The sequence below is a fragment of the Hippopotamus amphibius genome, chromosome 10 (genome assembly GCF_030028045.1).
Source record: "Hippopotamus amphibius kiboko isolate mHipAmp2 chromosome 10, mHipAmp2.hap2, whole genome shotgun sequence".
NCBI classification, from domain to species: domain Eukaryota; kingdom Metazoa; phylum Chordata; class Mammalia; order Artiodactyla; family Hippopotamidae; genus Hippopotamus; species Hippopotamus amphibius.
In genome coordinates, this window is record NC_080195.1 from 105,713,111 (window position 1) to 105,726,384 (window position 13,274).

Here is a 13,274-nt window from a genome sequence, read left to right on the forward strand (position 1 = left end):
CACACTGTTCTACACTGTTACACACTGTCTCAGCTGTACCTTGGGACCCAAAGCAGGGAAACGTGAATAACTGTGCCACTCACTCACTGTTTTCCAGCGTATTCCAACTGGCTAAGAGATTTGTAGAGCAATTTTATCTTTGCTATTAACGAGGGCGACCTCCCTCTGACCATTTTCAACCCCATGAATGTCTCTGGATCTCTTAGACACAAGGAAGCTGGGCAGCCCCCTGCGTGAAGTTATTTCAGAGGTACCTGAAGGTCCTGCATCTACTCACCTCCCAAATAATCATTTCCCAACTTCTTATTTCCTTGTTTATCTCAGATAGCCATAGAGCTGAAATGCAAATGTTTGTAGAAAAAAAATATTCAGTACAAGGCACCGCATCCATTGGTCATTCATTTCCCTCTGTGTGAGCGAATTGATTAGGGGTGTATAAGGCAGAAAGACCCCATGGAGATCACGGTGCAAACCCTCACTTCACAGGTGGGGAAACGGAGGCTCAGAGGGGCCACGGGCAGGACCGAGCCAGAGACAGCCTCTTCACTTTGAGTCTGGTGCCATTTCCAGAAAACAAGGTCCCTCCCTGGGCCTCTTTCTAGTAACAGGCGTGGGAGCCCAAGGCACAGGGCCCCAGCTGTGGCCAAGGAGCCGCTCTTTGTCCCCAGGGCTAGCAGATACTGCACCGAGAGTGAGTCTGCCTGTGGGCCAGGCCAGCTGGGAGCAAGTCACTTCTTCAAGCCTCAGTTTCCCCACCTGAGAAAGAAGGAATCGTAATAACAACAACAACACAGGACTATGGGATGAAACGAGGCTGTGTGGGTGCAAAGCTTAAAACAGGGCCTGGTGGGACTGAACCACTCAGCACATGTTCTCTCATGCCCTCCACACTCCTACCTGACTTGGAGCTGTCTAGCAATAGAAGTTGACATTTAAATTAAATCTCCATTCTCAGACACCCTGGGTTCCCCTAAATAATCCACAGCAAAGAGGAGAAGATTTTCTGCTCCTGGCTGACCCCTCTCCATCCATTCATGTCTGGGCAGAGGTCACCATTCCCCCGTGGTCCTGGCCACCCTGGGGGTCTGGCCCTGTTCCCCTGGGAAACCAACGGTCCTGGTGGCTCTGGGAAGGTGGACTGTCCTGTAGGCCATTGGCCTCCATACATGTCCCTGAAGATGGGGCTGTCCTTGGCCTCCTGAACGACTCACAGTCTGGCCAGCAGCCACCTCCAGCCCTCTGCCCCCAGCCCTCTGCCCCCAACTCCATCCCAGACAGCAGGGGGCCCAGCCCCTGCCCCTCCCCCTTTATAGGTCAACAAGCTCCCTGGTAATTCCCTTCATGCATCTGTGCAGTTAGTCTTTGACAATAATCTGTTTTCTCCAATGGAAGACCCACCCCTCCCCAAATTTTCTCCACCTTTTCAGGTGACCAACTGCCACAGGACTCAAGTCTGTGAGTTCCAGCTCTGACCCTGGGATTCTAACAGGGTTAAAAAAGCAAGATGCAAAGAGTGTTATTTGTAGGACCTTAATTTTGTGATGTAAACAACGGCCCCCACGAATCCCAGCATATATGGTTCAACATCACTGATACATACAGAAGCACATTAGAGCTTAGATTATAAGATACGGGATAGATTCAGTTAGATGGCGATAGACATTAGGTAACTTAGAAGAGCATTAGAGCTCTGTCTACTGTCTTATCACATAATCAAGTGACGTACTCGCGGTGCAGCCTGGCCTGAGACGCTAGCGCCATTAAAGCAGGCACAACACAGAACACTGAGGTCCAGTGCCAGGGCTCTCACTGCCCCCACCCCCAGGGCTGAATGGGTGGTCCCCACCCCCAGCTGCACCTTGGTCCTGTGGGCTGGTCTTCCTCACCCCTGCCGGGAGGGTCCTGTCACCTTGTCCCTCTCTGTATGCTCAGGACCACGGGCCGTCCAGCCCCAGGCAGGCCCTCCATACTCTTGTTGAGTGAAGGACATCTTGAGTCCTGGTGGACAAGGCTTGGGGGATGGATGGTCTTCGCAGCAACAGGTGCTGGGCGCTGAGAACAGAGACCTGCCCCCTCCCCCAGGAGAGGTTGGGAGCAGGAGCAGGGATCCCCATCTTCTTCCTCTGTTCACATGTTAACCCGGCTATGAGTACTCATGAGTCTTCTGTCCATCCCCACTCAGTGGCAGAGACCAGTTGAAAACACTTAAACCAGATTTAAACATATAAGAAGCCCAAGGACACCAGAAGGAAAAAAGAAAATAAACAAAATAGAGTTAATCATATGCAACTTGGGTTCCATGATATGGTACCATTCTGGCTGCCCTGGTGGTGGAGACCATCTTCCTTCTCCTTCCTCCTTCCACCCACTAAGACCCTTCAACACCTAAGGGAATAGGGGAGGGGGGCTTTCCTGCCTGCCTGCCTGTCTGAAGCTGCTTCTGGGTCCTAGTGTCCTGCCTAAGAAACAACTTCCTCTGAAGATTGAGAATGGGAGGGTAACCCCCTTCGGGGGGATCCCTCCAGGGTTGTGGCCTTACCCTGTGGTTTCCACAAGACAAGCACAATAGAATATAACACAAGGAGCCCAACATTCACCAAAAAAATACTATCAAATTCAAGGCAGGCAGTGGAGGGGCTGCTGCAGGATCAGGGCCCCTTTCCTCACTGAGTGTGTCTGAGAGGCGGATATTCACCCAGAGGGATGTGCACAAAGAGGGAGCCTGACCCCACAGGGGCAAGAGCCCTAAAAGGCTGTGACTGCTTCCCAGAGGGCAGCTGGGGTGGTAGGAGGTTCCTGGGGGTAGAGTTGAGAAAGGAGGAAGCTGCACAAGCAGGCTTTGTGGAGCCCATGAAGCGGGAGAGAGCAGAGGGGCTCCAGATAATTTCTGTAGCTGTCTGGGACATGGCAGTGCACAGCCACCCCAGGCTCTGTTCCCTCAGGCCTCCTCTTCTCTGCTGTCCCTGCTCTATCAGAATTCCATTTGGTCACCGATTAACTCCCTTTCTTCTTTGGCAACAGAATCTTGGTTTTATGAAGGGTTACAATGAACTGAGACATATGATTACATTCCCCCGTATCCCTTACAGCTAAGCACAGCCATGCAATTAATAAGTTCTGGCTAATAAGACCAAAGTGGAGGTATTAACTCAGTCTTTGGGGAAAGCAATGTAAAGGATGTTGATATAGCTGAGTGTTATGCTTTTTTACCTTCTGTCATTCCTTTTTCCTGCTACTTGGAATGCAGGCCTAATGACTGGAGCTCCAGCAGCCATCCTGGGGAGTGAGGTGAGCTTCAGGATGGAAGCCAAATATTAAGATTGTAGAGCAAAAAAAGCTAGAGGGACTCACCATAGCACCCTGGCACTGCCAATCCTCAGATTTCCTTTACAAGAGAGGAAAAAACCTATCTTGTATCAGCTACTGTTACCTGTGTTTTCCATTTTATGCAGGTGAACCTAATACTGATACACCTGGCCAAATCCACATCCTTCGTCTAAAGGGGACCAGAGCTCTTCTTATCGAAGGTGGTCAGGGGTAGGTCTGGCCCCTGGAAACATTTTTCCTAGTTAGGAAATGCAGACAAGAATTACGCACAAACTCATATGGGCTTGCAGCTGTTTCAGTAATATATTGTGGTAGAAAAACTATCTCCAAATGTAGTGGCTTGAAACTACCATTTTATTATTTCTCAAGATCCTGAGGATTAGCAATTGGTTCTCGGCCACCCAGGAGCACTAGCAACGGACTCATGTTGATGGTACGTCCAGCCAAGGATGGAAAATTCTCCCTGGTGCAAAAGTGAACAAAAGCAGTTTGCAGCATGAAAGCAATTGCTCAAGACTGCTAACAGCTCAGGGGGGATATCCAAAATGAGAAATGAGAGGCTGTCTAGTGTCCTGCCTCTCAGTGGGACTTACACAGGTCCAACAGAGGAAAGGGGAATGTTTGACCGCCTTCACGGCAGGCTGGAGCTGACCTCCCACAGGATTTGGCATCCAGTGGTAGAGGAAGGCTGGCTGCCGACGGGCACTGGCTGTCTGAGGCTCTGCGGTAACCCAGGAAACTGGGAAGAAAGAGAATAGTTACTGTATCCACTGTGGATGTTTAGTTTCCCAAAAGTCGCAAAGGTATCTGTAAAAAGATATACGGCAAAGATCTCTGTTTAGGCAGCAAAACAGTCTGAAGGTGATAAAGGGACATGATGACTGGGATTCAGTCATTCATTCATTCAGCAAGTACTTATCCAGGACTTTACATGTCCAGGCACAGACCTAGGCTCTGAGAACAAAAATATTTATAATATAATTTGGAATAGGAAAGAAAACAAAGCTCTCAGGGAAAAGGGTGATGGTCACCATGTGGTTACAGGGTTGGGGGGGCGGGCAGTGGGGATGAGATGACTGGAGAAGAAATTGGCAGACGTGTGAACACCACGAGGCTCTGTGGGAAAGGAGCTCCCAGGAGAGGAAACTGCAAGAGCAGTGGAGCCGGGGTGGGGATGAGCCTGAGAACAGCAGAAACGTCCACAGAGCCTGCAGGGCAGGGGTGGGGGGCGTGGAGGAGCGGCAGGACCGGAGGTCAAGGGGCAGGCCGACCCCATGGAGGTCCAGGCCTCTGTCCCCTGGGGCCGCTGGCACAGGCGCTGGACTTCAAAAATGCCAGCCGGTTGTAAAAATATCAAAGCTCAGGGGCAGGGTTGGGTGGAGCCTTTGGGCCCTTGGATTTCATTCTGAAGGTGTTAGGAAGCCTCCAAAAGCTTTTGAGTGAGAAGGACCGACTTCACCTGTTGACATTTTGTTAAGTATTAGGGGCTGGAGGGTCTCATCTTGCGTTCATTGGAAGAAGCTTGGGTGTTAGTCACTGGTCCAGAAAAAAGTAAAAACTGAACAGTCAGGTTGGCTTCTCCTAACATTGTGGGGCTGAGGAGGAAGAGCGGAAAGAAGGCCGAAGGCCTGCATCCCACTCCGCCCTTCTCCCCATCCCTGCTCTGCAGGCCTCATGCGTGGCGTGGGAGCGGGGCAAGCTCTGGGGGACACAGACATTTGGTCCTGGGCACTCCTCTGCCCATGGAGAGGGACAGAGCTGGAGCAAGACCCAAGCGGGGCCCCTAAAGCGTGGGCACAGGGCCCACTGCCTGAGTCTGAGCATCCAGACCGTGAGCTCAGGGAACTGGGGGCATAGAGATTTGACCATCAGGCCGTAATCTGAATGATCAATTAATTCCCCAATAGACAGCCTCTCCCACTGAGTACAGTGACTCCCACAGATGTGCAGCCATGGTGTAGCCTCAGCAAGGGGAGATGTTTCCAACACCCACACAACATCCCAGCAGAAGGCTCAGGGCAGCATGGTAAATGATGTGGACAGGATCCTACCCAGGGGTACTCGGTCAGGGACGAGAACCTATCTTAGGTACAATCTCCTTCCACTGATTTTATTTTATGTCTTATTTTTTAATTTTTTAAAATAAATTTATTTATTTTATTTGTTCATTGGCTGCGTTGGGTCTTCGTTGCTGCACACAGGCTTTCTCCTGTTGCAGCGAGCAAGGGCCACTCTTCACTGTGGTGCATGGGCTCCTCACTGCAGTGGCTTCTCTTGTTGCAGAGCACGGGCTCTAGGTGTGCAGGCTTCAGTAGTTGCGGCATGTGGGCTCAATAGTTGTGGCTCATCGGCTTAGTTGCTCCACAGCAGGTGCGATCTTCCCAGACCAGGGATCGAACCTGTGTCCCCTGCAAAAACAGGCAGATTCTTAACCACTGTGCCACCAGGGAAGTCCCATCTTTCACTGATTTTAGAAGAAGCCGGGTTTCGAGGCCCCATGGCTTGAGACCCAACCCAGGACCCCTCTCACCCTTGACCCCTTCCACCTCTCTAAGGCCATGTTGCCTAACAGCACAGAAGAGACAAGTAGGAACAGCCAGGAGGGTTGCTGGGTACGAGAAGAGGGGAGAGGGGGCATTAAGGGAAAGTAGGCACCAGCACAGGAGGCACCCACAGAGTGGACGCAGTTTGGGGTGTTGGTTGCCTGGCTCCGTTTCTTGGGACTAGAGTTGGCCTCTCTTATTAGTGCAATAAAATAAACAGAATTTTACTCTCCAGGAGTCCTGTTGGGGCAGGCAGAGCATTTGATAAGAAGATATAGAATGATTGTCTGCAAGGGTATGCTCAGATGAGAAGTATATCTGAAGAGGGTGAGTTCTGTTACAGGGAGGGCAGGGGGATGGGTTTGCGCAGACACGTTTCGGGCCTGGGGCTGGGTTTGTGTTGAGTGACCGTGTGTCATAATGGGAAGAGGAGCCAGAGAGGGGAACAGGAGAGAAAGAAAACAAAAATTAAAATCGGTAGTAGATGTTGGCTAGAAGTGGCTGGTGGGTGGTTCGGGGTGCGTGCTATTGAGGGTGATGTATGCAGTGCAAACTCAGACGTCTGGGAGCATCTCCTGAAGCCACACTACTGTGGCAGCCTGGAAATAGCCTATAGAGAAGGGGTGAGAGAGAATAGCTGCACCCCAGAGGGCATCCCAGGGCCTCTGGAGCAGCTGCAAGCCCCTCTGCTCCCACTATGGTCAGAGCAAGCAGGACCAGCAGGGGAGGAGACCAGGAAGAAGCCAGGGGGAACAGCCCAGCAGGCCTGAGCCACGCCAGGCACAGGAGACCACACGAAGCTACTGTCGTGATCCAGGCTGGTACCCACAGCACTGCTTTCCTGGTCCCTGCTCCTCTCAGCACCCCAGGATTTTTTAGACCTGAAGACTCATAGATGCCTCAATTCTTCCCTTGGATAAGGGGCCTATGAATCCCACTTTTTTGATGAGTGGGCAAGAATCTGAACCTGCAGGCAAGTCCCTGCTTTGTGAAAGCAAGTGAAAACTTGCCCTAAATGCCCTCCATCACTTTAAATGGATCCACTGTTAAAATTGGGAAGAATCAAGTGAGTTAATAATGGTTTATTGCTCTCCTTGCATGTCATTTACTACAATATAATACTTCCTGTCTCCTCATTTGCACACAAGCAGCTGCCATGCGCCAGGGAAATACAGGTCATAATAGGGGATGAAGGAGTGTGAAATTGGCCCTGACCTTAGTCTCCATGCGATGTGGGAAGCAGTGCCAGTGGCCACAGCTGCACCCCTTTCTCTCCCGTTGCTGGGGGAAGCCTTTGGAGGCCAAGCTCACCCTGGGGATATTCTAGAATATTCTGGCATTCCAGGGACCATTAGCCTAGATGGGGTCTGATTCTGGTGACCAAAAGCTCACCATTCTACACACATCTTAGGAGGTATTCTCTGATAGAAGAACTGCTGGTCTCCAATCCTGTCCACACGCTTAACAGGTATGAACATCGAGGCAAGAGGTACTGTGTGAAAGAAGCAGAATTCCCCCCTGTCTGTCTTAGTCTGGGCTCTGCACTTGGTAAGACTGGACTTGCCTCAACTCTCTCTGGGCCCTGGTTTCCTCACCTGCAAAACAGGCAGCTGCTCTCCCAACGTCATAGGGACACCATAAGGCTCAATGAGATAACAGATGTGAAGATGGTTAACAAAAAAATAAGAGCAAGGGGGAGTCCCCTGGTGATGTGGTAGTTAAGAATCCACCTGCCAGTGCAGGGGACACAGGTTCGAGCCCTGGTCCAAGAACAACCCACAGGCAGTGGAGCAACTAAGCCGGTGCATCACAGCTACTGAGCCTGCGCTGTAGGGCCCTCGAGCCACAACTACTGAGCCCATGTGCCACAACTACTGAAGCCCGTATGCCTAGAAGCCCGTGTTCCACAACAAGAGAAGCCACCACAATGAGAAGCCTGTGCACTGCAATGAAGAAGAGTAGCCCCCACTCGCCACAACTAGAGAAATCCTCTGCGCAGCAACGAAGACCTGATGCAGCTAATTCATTAATTACTTAAAACAACAAACAAACAAACAAACAAAAACCTTTCACAGTCTTTCTAAAAAAAAAAATTAAGATAAGGGGCAAGGGTGTCCCTGGGCAGGTCACACGGCCATCCCAGCTGGTTAGAACCGGCCATGCGGCCACTACTGCAGGACATCTGCCTACACATCCTCAGCTTCAGCAGCACCCTGCACAGACCTTGCTCTGTCACCTCCACAAGGCCCTGTTGGGCAACCTCAGGTTGCAACATTTCTGAAAACACGTTTTGGACTAATTGACAGACCAGAGGAAGGCAGTGTGCTGGTGTCTCAACCCTTCTACGAACTGCTTTTAAAAATAGAAGATTGCAGAGAGAGGGTGTGTGTCACCATGGCTGTGCCTGAGGGTTTTCTCTATTTGCTCCTCCCTTCCCCCCCACCCGCCTGGCTTGTCTTTTCATCCTGTTCCTATTCTCAATTCCAGCCCCCACGGCCTGTTTCCTGCCCCCCGTCCCACAGCTCTGCCTGTCCCGTCCTCAACCCGCAGTCCTCCAGGCTTTCCTGCTTACCAAACCTTCCTCCAAGAGGCCTCGGCTATAAACACCTGCTCCCTCTTCTAAACACTTAAAGCCTCACCATCCTCAAAAGCAGGATCCTCAGACCAGCAGCGTCTGCATCATCTGGGCACTGACTACAGCGAAGCGTCTCAGCATCCCGGGCTCCACCCCGGCTCCCGGGCCCGGACTCTGCACTGTAACAAGATCCTGATACTCCACGTGCTCTGGGCCACAGCAGCCCTGATTCCTTCCCAGCTCATCCATGCCCTGTAACCCGACATTGCTAGTCAGGTGTTCAGAGGTGTCTACCCCATGCCCTCAAGTGGGAGCCCACCGTTTCTCAAGGGCCCGGCACAGGGCTTTGCACATAGCAAGCACTCAGTGAACCTGGCCAGTCCGTCCAGGTTCGGCCTCTGCACACATTCATTCAAGTATTTATTGAGCACCTAGTAGGGAGGGGGCCAGCCCTGCTCAAGGCACTGGCGTAGAGCGGAGAACACCGCTCTCGTGGAGCCTCTGATCTAGAGTGGGAGCAAACAGACACGTATAAATACGTGGGCAAGTAAGCAACTGGGCCATTCTAGCTGCTGGTAAGTGCCACGAAGAGAAGAAAGCAAGGAGGAGCGACAGTGGGACCGGGCGGGAGGGGCGCCACGAGGGTGGGTAGTCTGAGAAGGCCCCTTGAAGGGGTCACCTCTGCACGAGAACTCAGTGGTGAGAAGACCTGGCAGAGGCTTCCAGCAGAGGGAAGAGAGAGGAGGGCAAGGGCCCCAGAGGATGGGCGTGGCCCAAGTTCCAGCTCACATTCTCTCTCCCTGCCCCGTTCCAGGCAATCACACACCCTCTGCATCTCATCCGTCCAAATGCACCCTCTTGGAGCAGGAAAACCCCCGGGTCTCAGGTCCATCCCTCTGATTCTGTTCACCTGGCCAATGTGCATCCTTCCGTGCTGTTGGGGAGGCTGCCCTTGGTCATTTCCTCATTCTTTTCTCCAAAGCCAAGTTTGCTCTTTCTCTAAGCACAGTTGAGACACCATCAAATATCCATCTGTATGCCCGAGGAACAGGCATGAGCAAAGAAGTTTTCTTTTCAAAACATTCTTCTTAAATCAGTTTCATTTTCTTAGATGGGACCAGGTGAGGCCATCAGGGCCCTTGGTACACACAAAGTGTGGTCCTGCAACTCAGCTGGCAGCTTCTTAGAAATACAGAACCTTGGGGCCCACCCCACCACCAACTGAACCAGAATCTGCACTTAGCAAGACCTCCAGGCAATCTGACCTGGAGCAGAGTTCTGCCTCCCCTCTCCACTGTCTCTAGAAACCTCCACACAAGAGGTTTTACACAGAACAGTAACATTACTGTGAACCAGGCACCCATCTAATTCTCACTTTACAAAGTACCTGTGAGGTAGACGTAAGCAAAATTATAAGCTTCATTTTGCAGATGAATTACCTGAGGCCCAAGGAGGTTAAGTAAACTGCTCAATTTCATAAGTGGCAGGCTGAGTTTGAGCCCCAATTATCTGACTTTGTATACGAGGGTGAGTCAAAAATTATCCGCCCTCCAGTTATATTAAAACTTCTGTTGGCTGCACTGTGTTATCAACACTTTCCGTTCAAGGCACGACTTCCGTTCAAGGCTACTGTCTCCCGAGTCTCTGCTGTGCAGGTGTGAAAGCTCTGCATCAGTTCATTTGTAACTGTGGTGCGAGCAGAAATGGATGCCCCACTTGTGATTTGGACAAAAGAAGAGCAACGTGCAGTGATTCGTTTTTTGTGGTCTGAGGGTGTACCTGGTGCCGTTATTTATCGAAGACTTTGTGTGCAGTATGGAGAAAGTGTTTTGTTGTGAAGAAGTGTGTATGAAAAGATAGAGAAGTTCAAGGCATGTCACATAAGTGTTAGCCATCAAGAAGGAGCCAGACGCCTGTCCACGTGAGGATGTGAAGACAGTGGTGCATTCGTGGCTTGCAGGTCAGCCTAAAACACTTTTTAATGAGGGAATACGAAAGCTTCTTGACAGATGGATAAAGTGTATTGAAAAGCAAGGAGATTATGTCGAAAAATGATGTATTTGTCTTTTCTAAAAGTTAATTAAAGTAAATTCTATACCCACAGTGCGGATAATTTTTGATTCAGCCTCGTAGAGTCTGCCCTCTGATCACCACGCCACATTACAGAGGAGGAGTTGGCTCAGAGGCTGTATCAATCAGCTCAGACTGTTGTAACAACGCACCGCATGCTGGGCAGCTGAAACAGCAGAAGTGTATTGTCTTCCAGTTCTGGAGGCTGGAAGTTCAAGATCAAGGTGTCCGCAGGGTTGGTTCCTTCTGAGGACCATGAGGAAGGAGCTGTTCCATTCCTCTCTCTCCCAGCTTCTGGTGACTGGTTGGCAATCTCTGGCATTCCCTGGCTTGTGGGAGCATCACTGGATCTCTGCCTACATCTTCACCTGGCATCCTCCCTGTGGATATTTGTGTCTAACCCTCCCCCCCACCTTTTTAAGGGCATCAGTCATATTGGATTAAGGCCCACCGTAATGGCCTCATTTTAACGAATTACATCTGCAGTGATCCTGTTTCCAAAGGTCACATTTCCGAGGAACTGGGGGTGAAGGTTTCAACGTAAATTTAGGGGGACCCAATCAACCCATGAAGAGGTTGATGAAACAAGAGTAACAGCTCACATTCTGCCACCAGTGCTCTAAGGGTATCAACTCACTCAGTCCTCACCACAGAACTTCTCCCTAAGTTCTATTTCCATCCTTGTTTTGCAGATGAAGGAAACTGGATCACTGACAGGTGACATCTCTTGTCCTAAGTCACACAAGGACCCTGTCCTAAGGAGCCAGGACCCAAAACCAGGTCATCTGGCCTCGAAGTTTGCACTACAGTTGTCTCAAGAGGTTATATTTATGTAGTTTCTTTAACAAGTTGTTGCTGGATTTTGGTTCAGGGTATTCAGGAAAGAGTCTCTGAAACAGAGCCCGGCATCCCTGGTGTTCAACGAGAACAGGGACAGAAGGAGCTAGAAAACCCCACATCCTCGGCGCAGAGAAAGCAGGCACTTAAAGCAAATAACACTGGAACATCACCACAGTCTGAATGAAAACCACCAAATAAGTGTCTTTGCGCGGTGCCTGGCATGTAGCCAGTACTCAGTAATAGTCGCTACCCTTATTTTACTAAGCAGCTACTGTGTGCCAGCCTCCAGGCAAGGCACCTTCCTCATAGTTCCTTCTAATCTTTATAACAGCCATAGGAGAGAAATACCATTATTCCCGTGTTATAATGAGGGAACTGAGGCTCAGATGAGTCTTACTGAAGCAACCGGGAGCTCCCATCCACCATCCAGGGATAGGACTCTGCTTTGTAAGACATAAATAGGCTGAGCCTTTGAGCTGAAAAGCCGTAGAATATTCCAGCGGAGGAGATTTGCATGTTTAACGCAGATCGTCTTCACCGGAGTTAATATTTCCAGGTCAGAGAGACTTCAGGAGAGGAAGGAGGTGGCCTCCCAGCTCCGGTCTCCTTCACTGCACCCTGGGAAGTCTGCACACTGCCTTTCTTTCTCCCCTCCGTGGTCTAATCTGGAGTCACATCCAGCCGCTGGCTCTCGCAGACGGGGAAGGACTGAGAGCCAACGGGAAAACAACAGGTGAGCTTCTGAACAGTCCCCTTCTGTGCCTCGGGCAGGGTGTCTGCCCGGGCGACCGTGGGGGCCGCACTGACTTCCAGAACCTTCTGTCTCTGCAGGTGTTTTAGGAACTTGGCCTCAGCGCTTCAGTGACCCATATTTTATTACCTTTCAGGTTTCTATAATTCATCATTCACTCCTTTCTGAAAACCTAGAATGAAAGTTTAGCAGCTCAGTGCCCCGGCCTCTCTCCATTCTCTCCCCAAACACATCGGCCTGTTTGTTCCCTTTCATCCACACTCTTCCTGTTGCATTCTGCCCGTTCAATGGGGAAAGAGTGAAACCGGATGGCTGGACCCAGTGCGGGGAAATGACTTCAGAGCCACCTTTGTTTCCCTCATTCCTTTGAGCACACTTGGCCCTGCGTCTCTATGAAAGGGCTTGTTTCAACCATTTGGAACATCTAGGGAGCGGGAGATGCTGCGGCCAGGATCACTCGCATCTTTTCAGGCTGCCTGAGACTCTGGGTGAAAGTGCCAAATTTTTGCAACAAAACTAACCATGACATTGGACATTGTGTTATAAATTAGCCACAGCCTTCCAAGCAAATTGTCTCTTTTCATTGTGTCAGTGTAAGCCTTTGGAACGTTTGGCTTCAGCTACTGACTTTGGGGAGACTGGAAGAATATTTTTGTTCGGCCTCAAACCAACCCTTCAGACACCAAGCTGTGTGTGCTAATATATGTATCTTAATTCACAGGTATTCTTATCACATCTACTCAGAGGATCCCTGTTAGTTATATTCCATTTCTCTGCCTAAAATTCTGTTAATAGGCTTTTAAGTTTTGATGTGGCAGGAAATATCACCATTCATCTTTAAAACAAAAAGATGTACTTTTTTTCTAGGCTTTTCACAATGATTATTTGAAGTTTCTTTTAAGGAAGAGTTCTCAGATCTACAGTAAGAGTATTAAAATGTGGTATTACAGAGTTCTAGGTGACATGTAGAATTTCAGCATTTGGTACTCACAGAAGCTGTGAAAATTTCTATTTCTGTTACATCACCTTGGGTTTCAAAACACACACACACACAAACACACACACACACACACACACACACACACACACACACACAGAAAGAAAGCATCTACCCATCAGTTTGAGCTATGTTACCAATAGTCAAATCAAGCTTATCTGAAAAAACCTC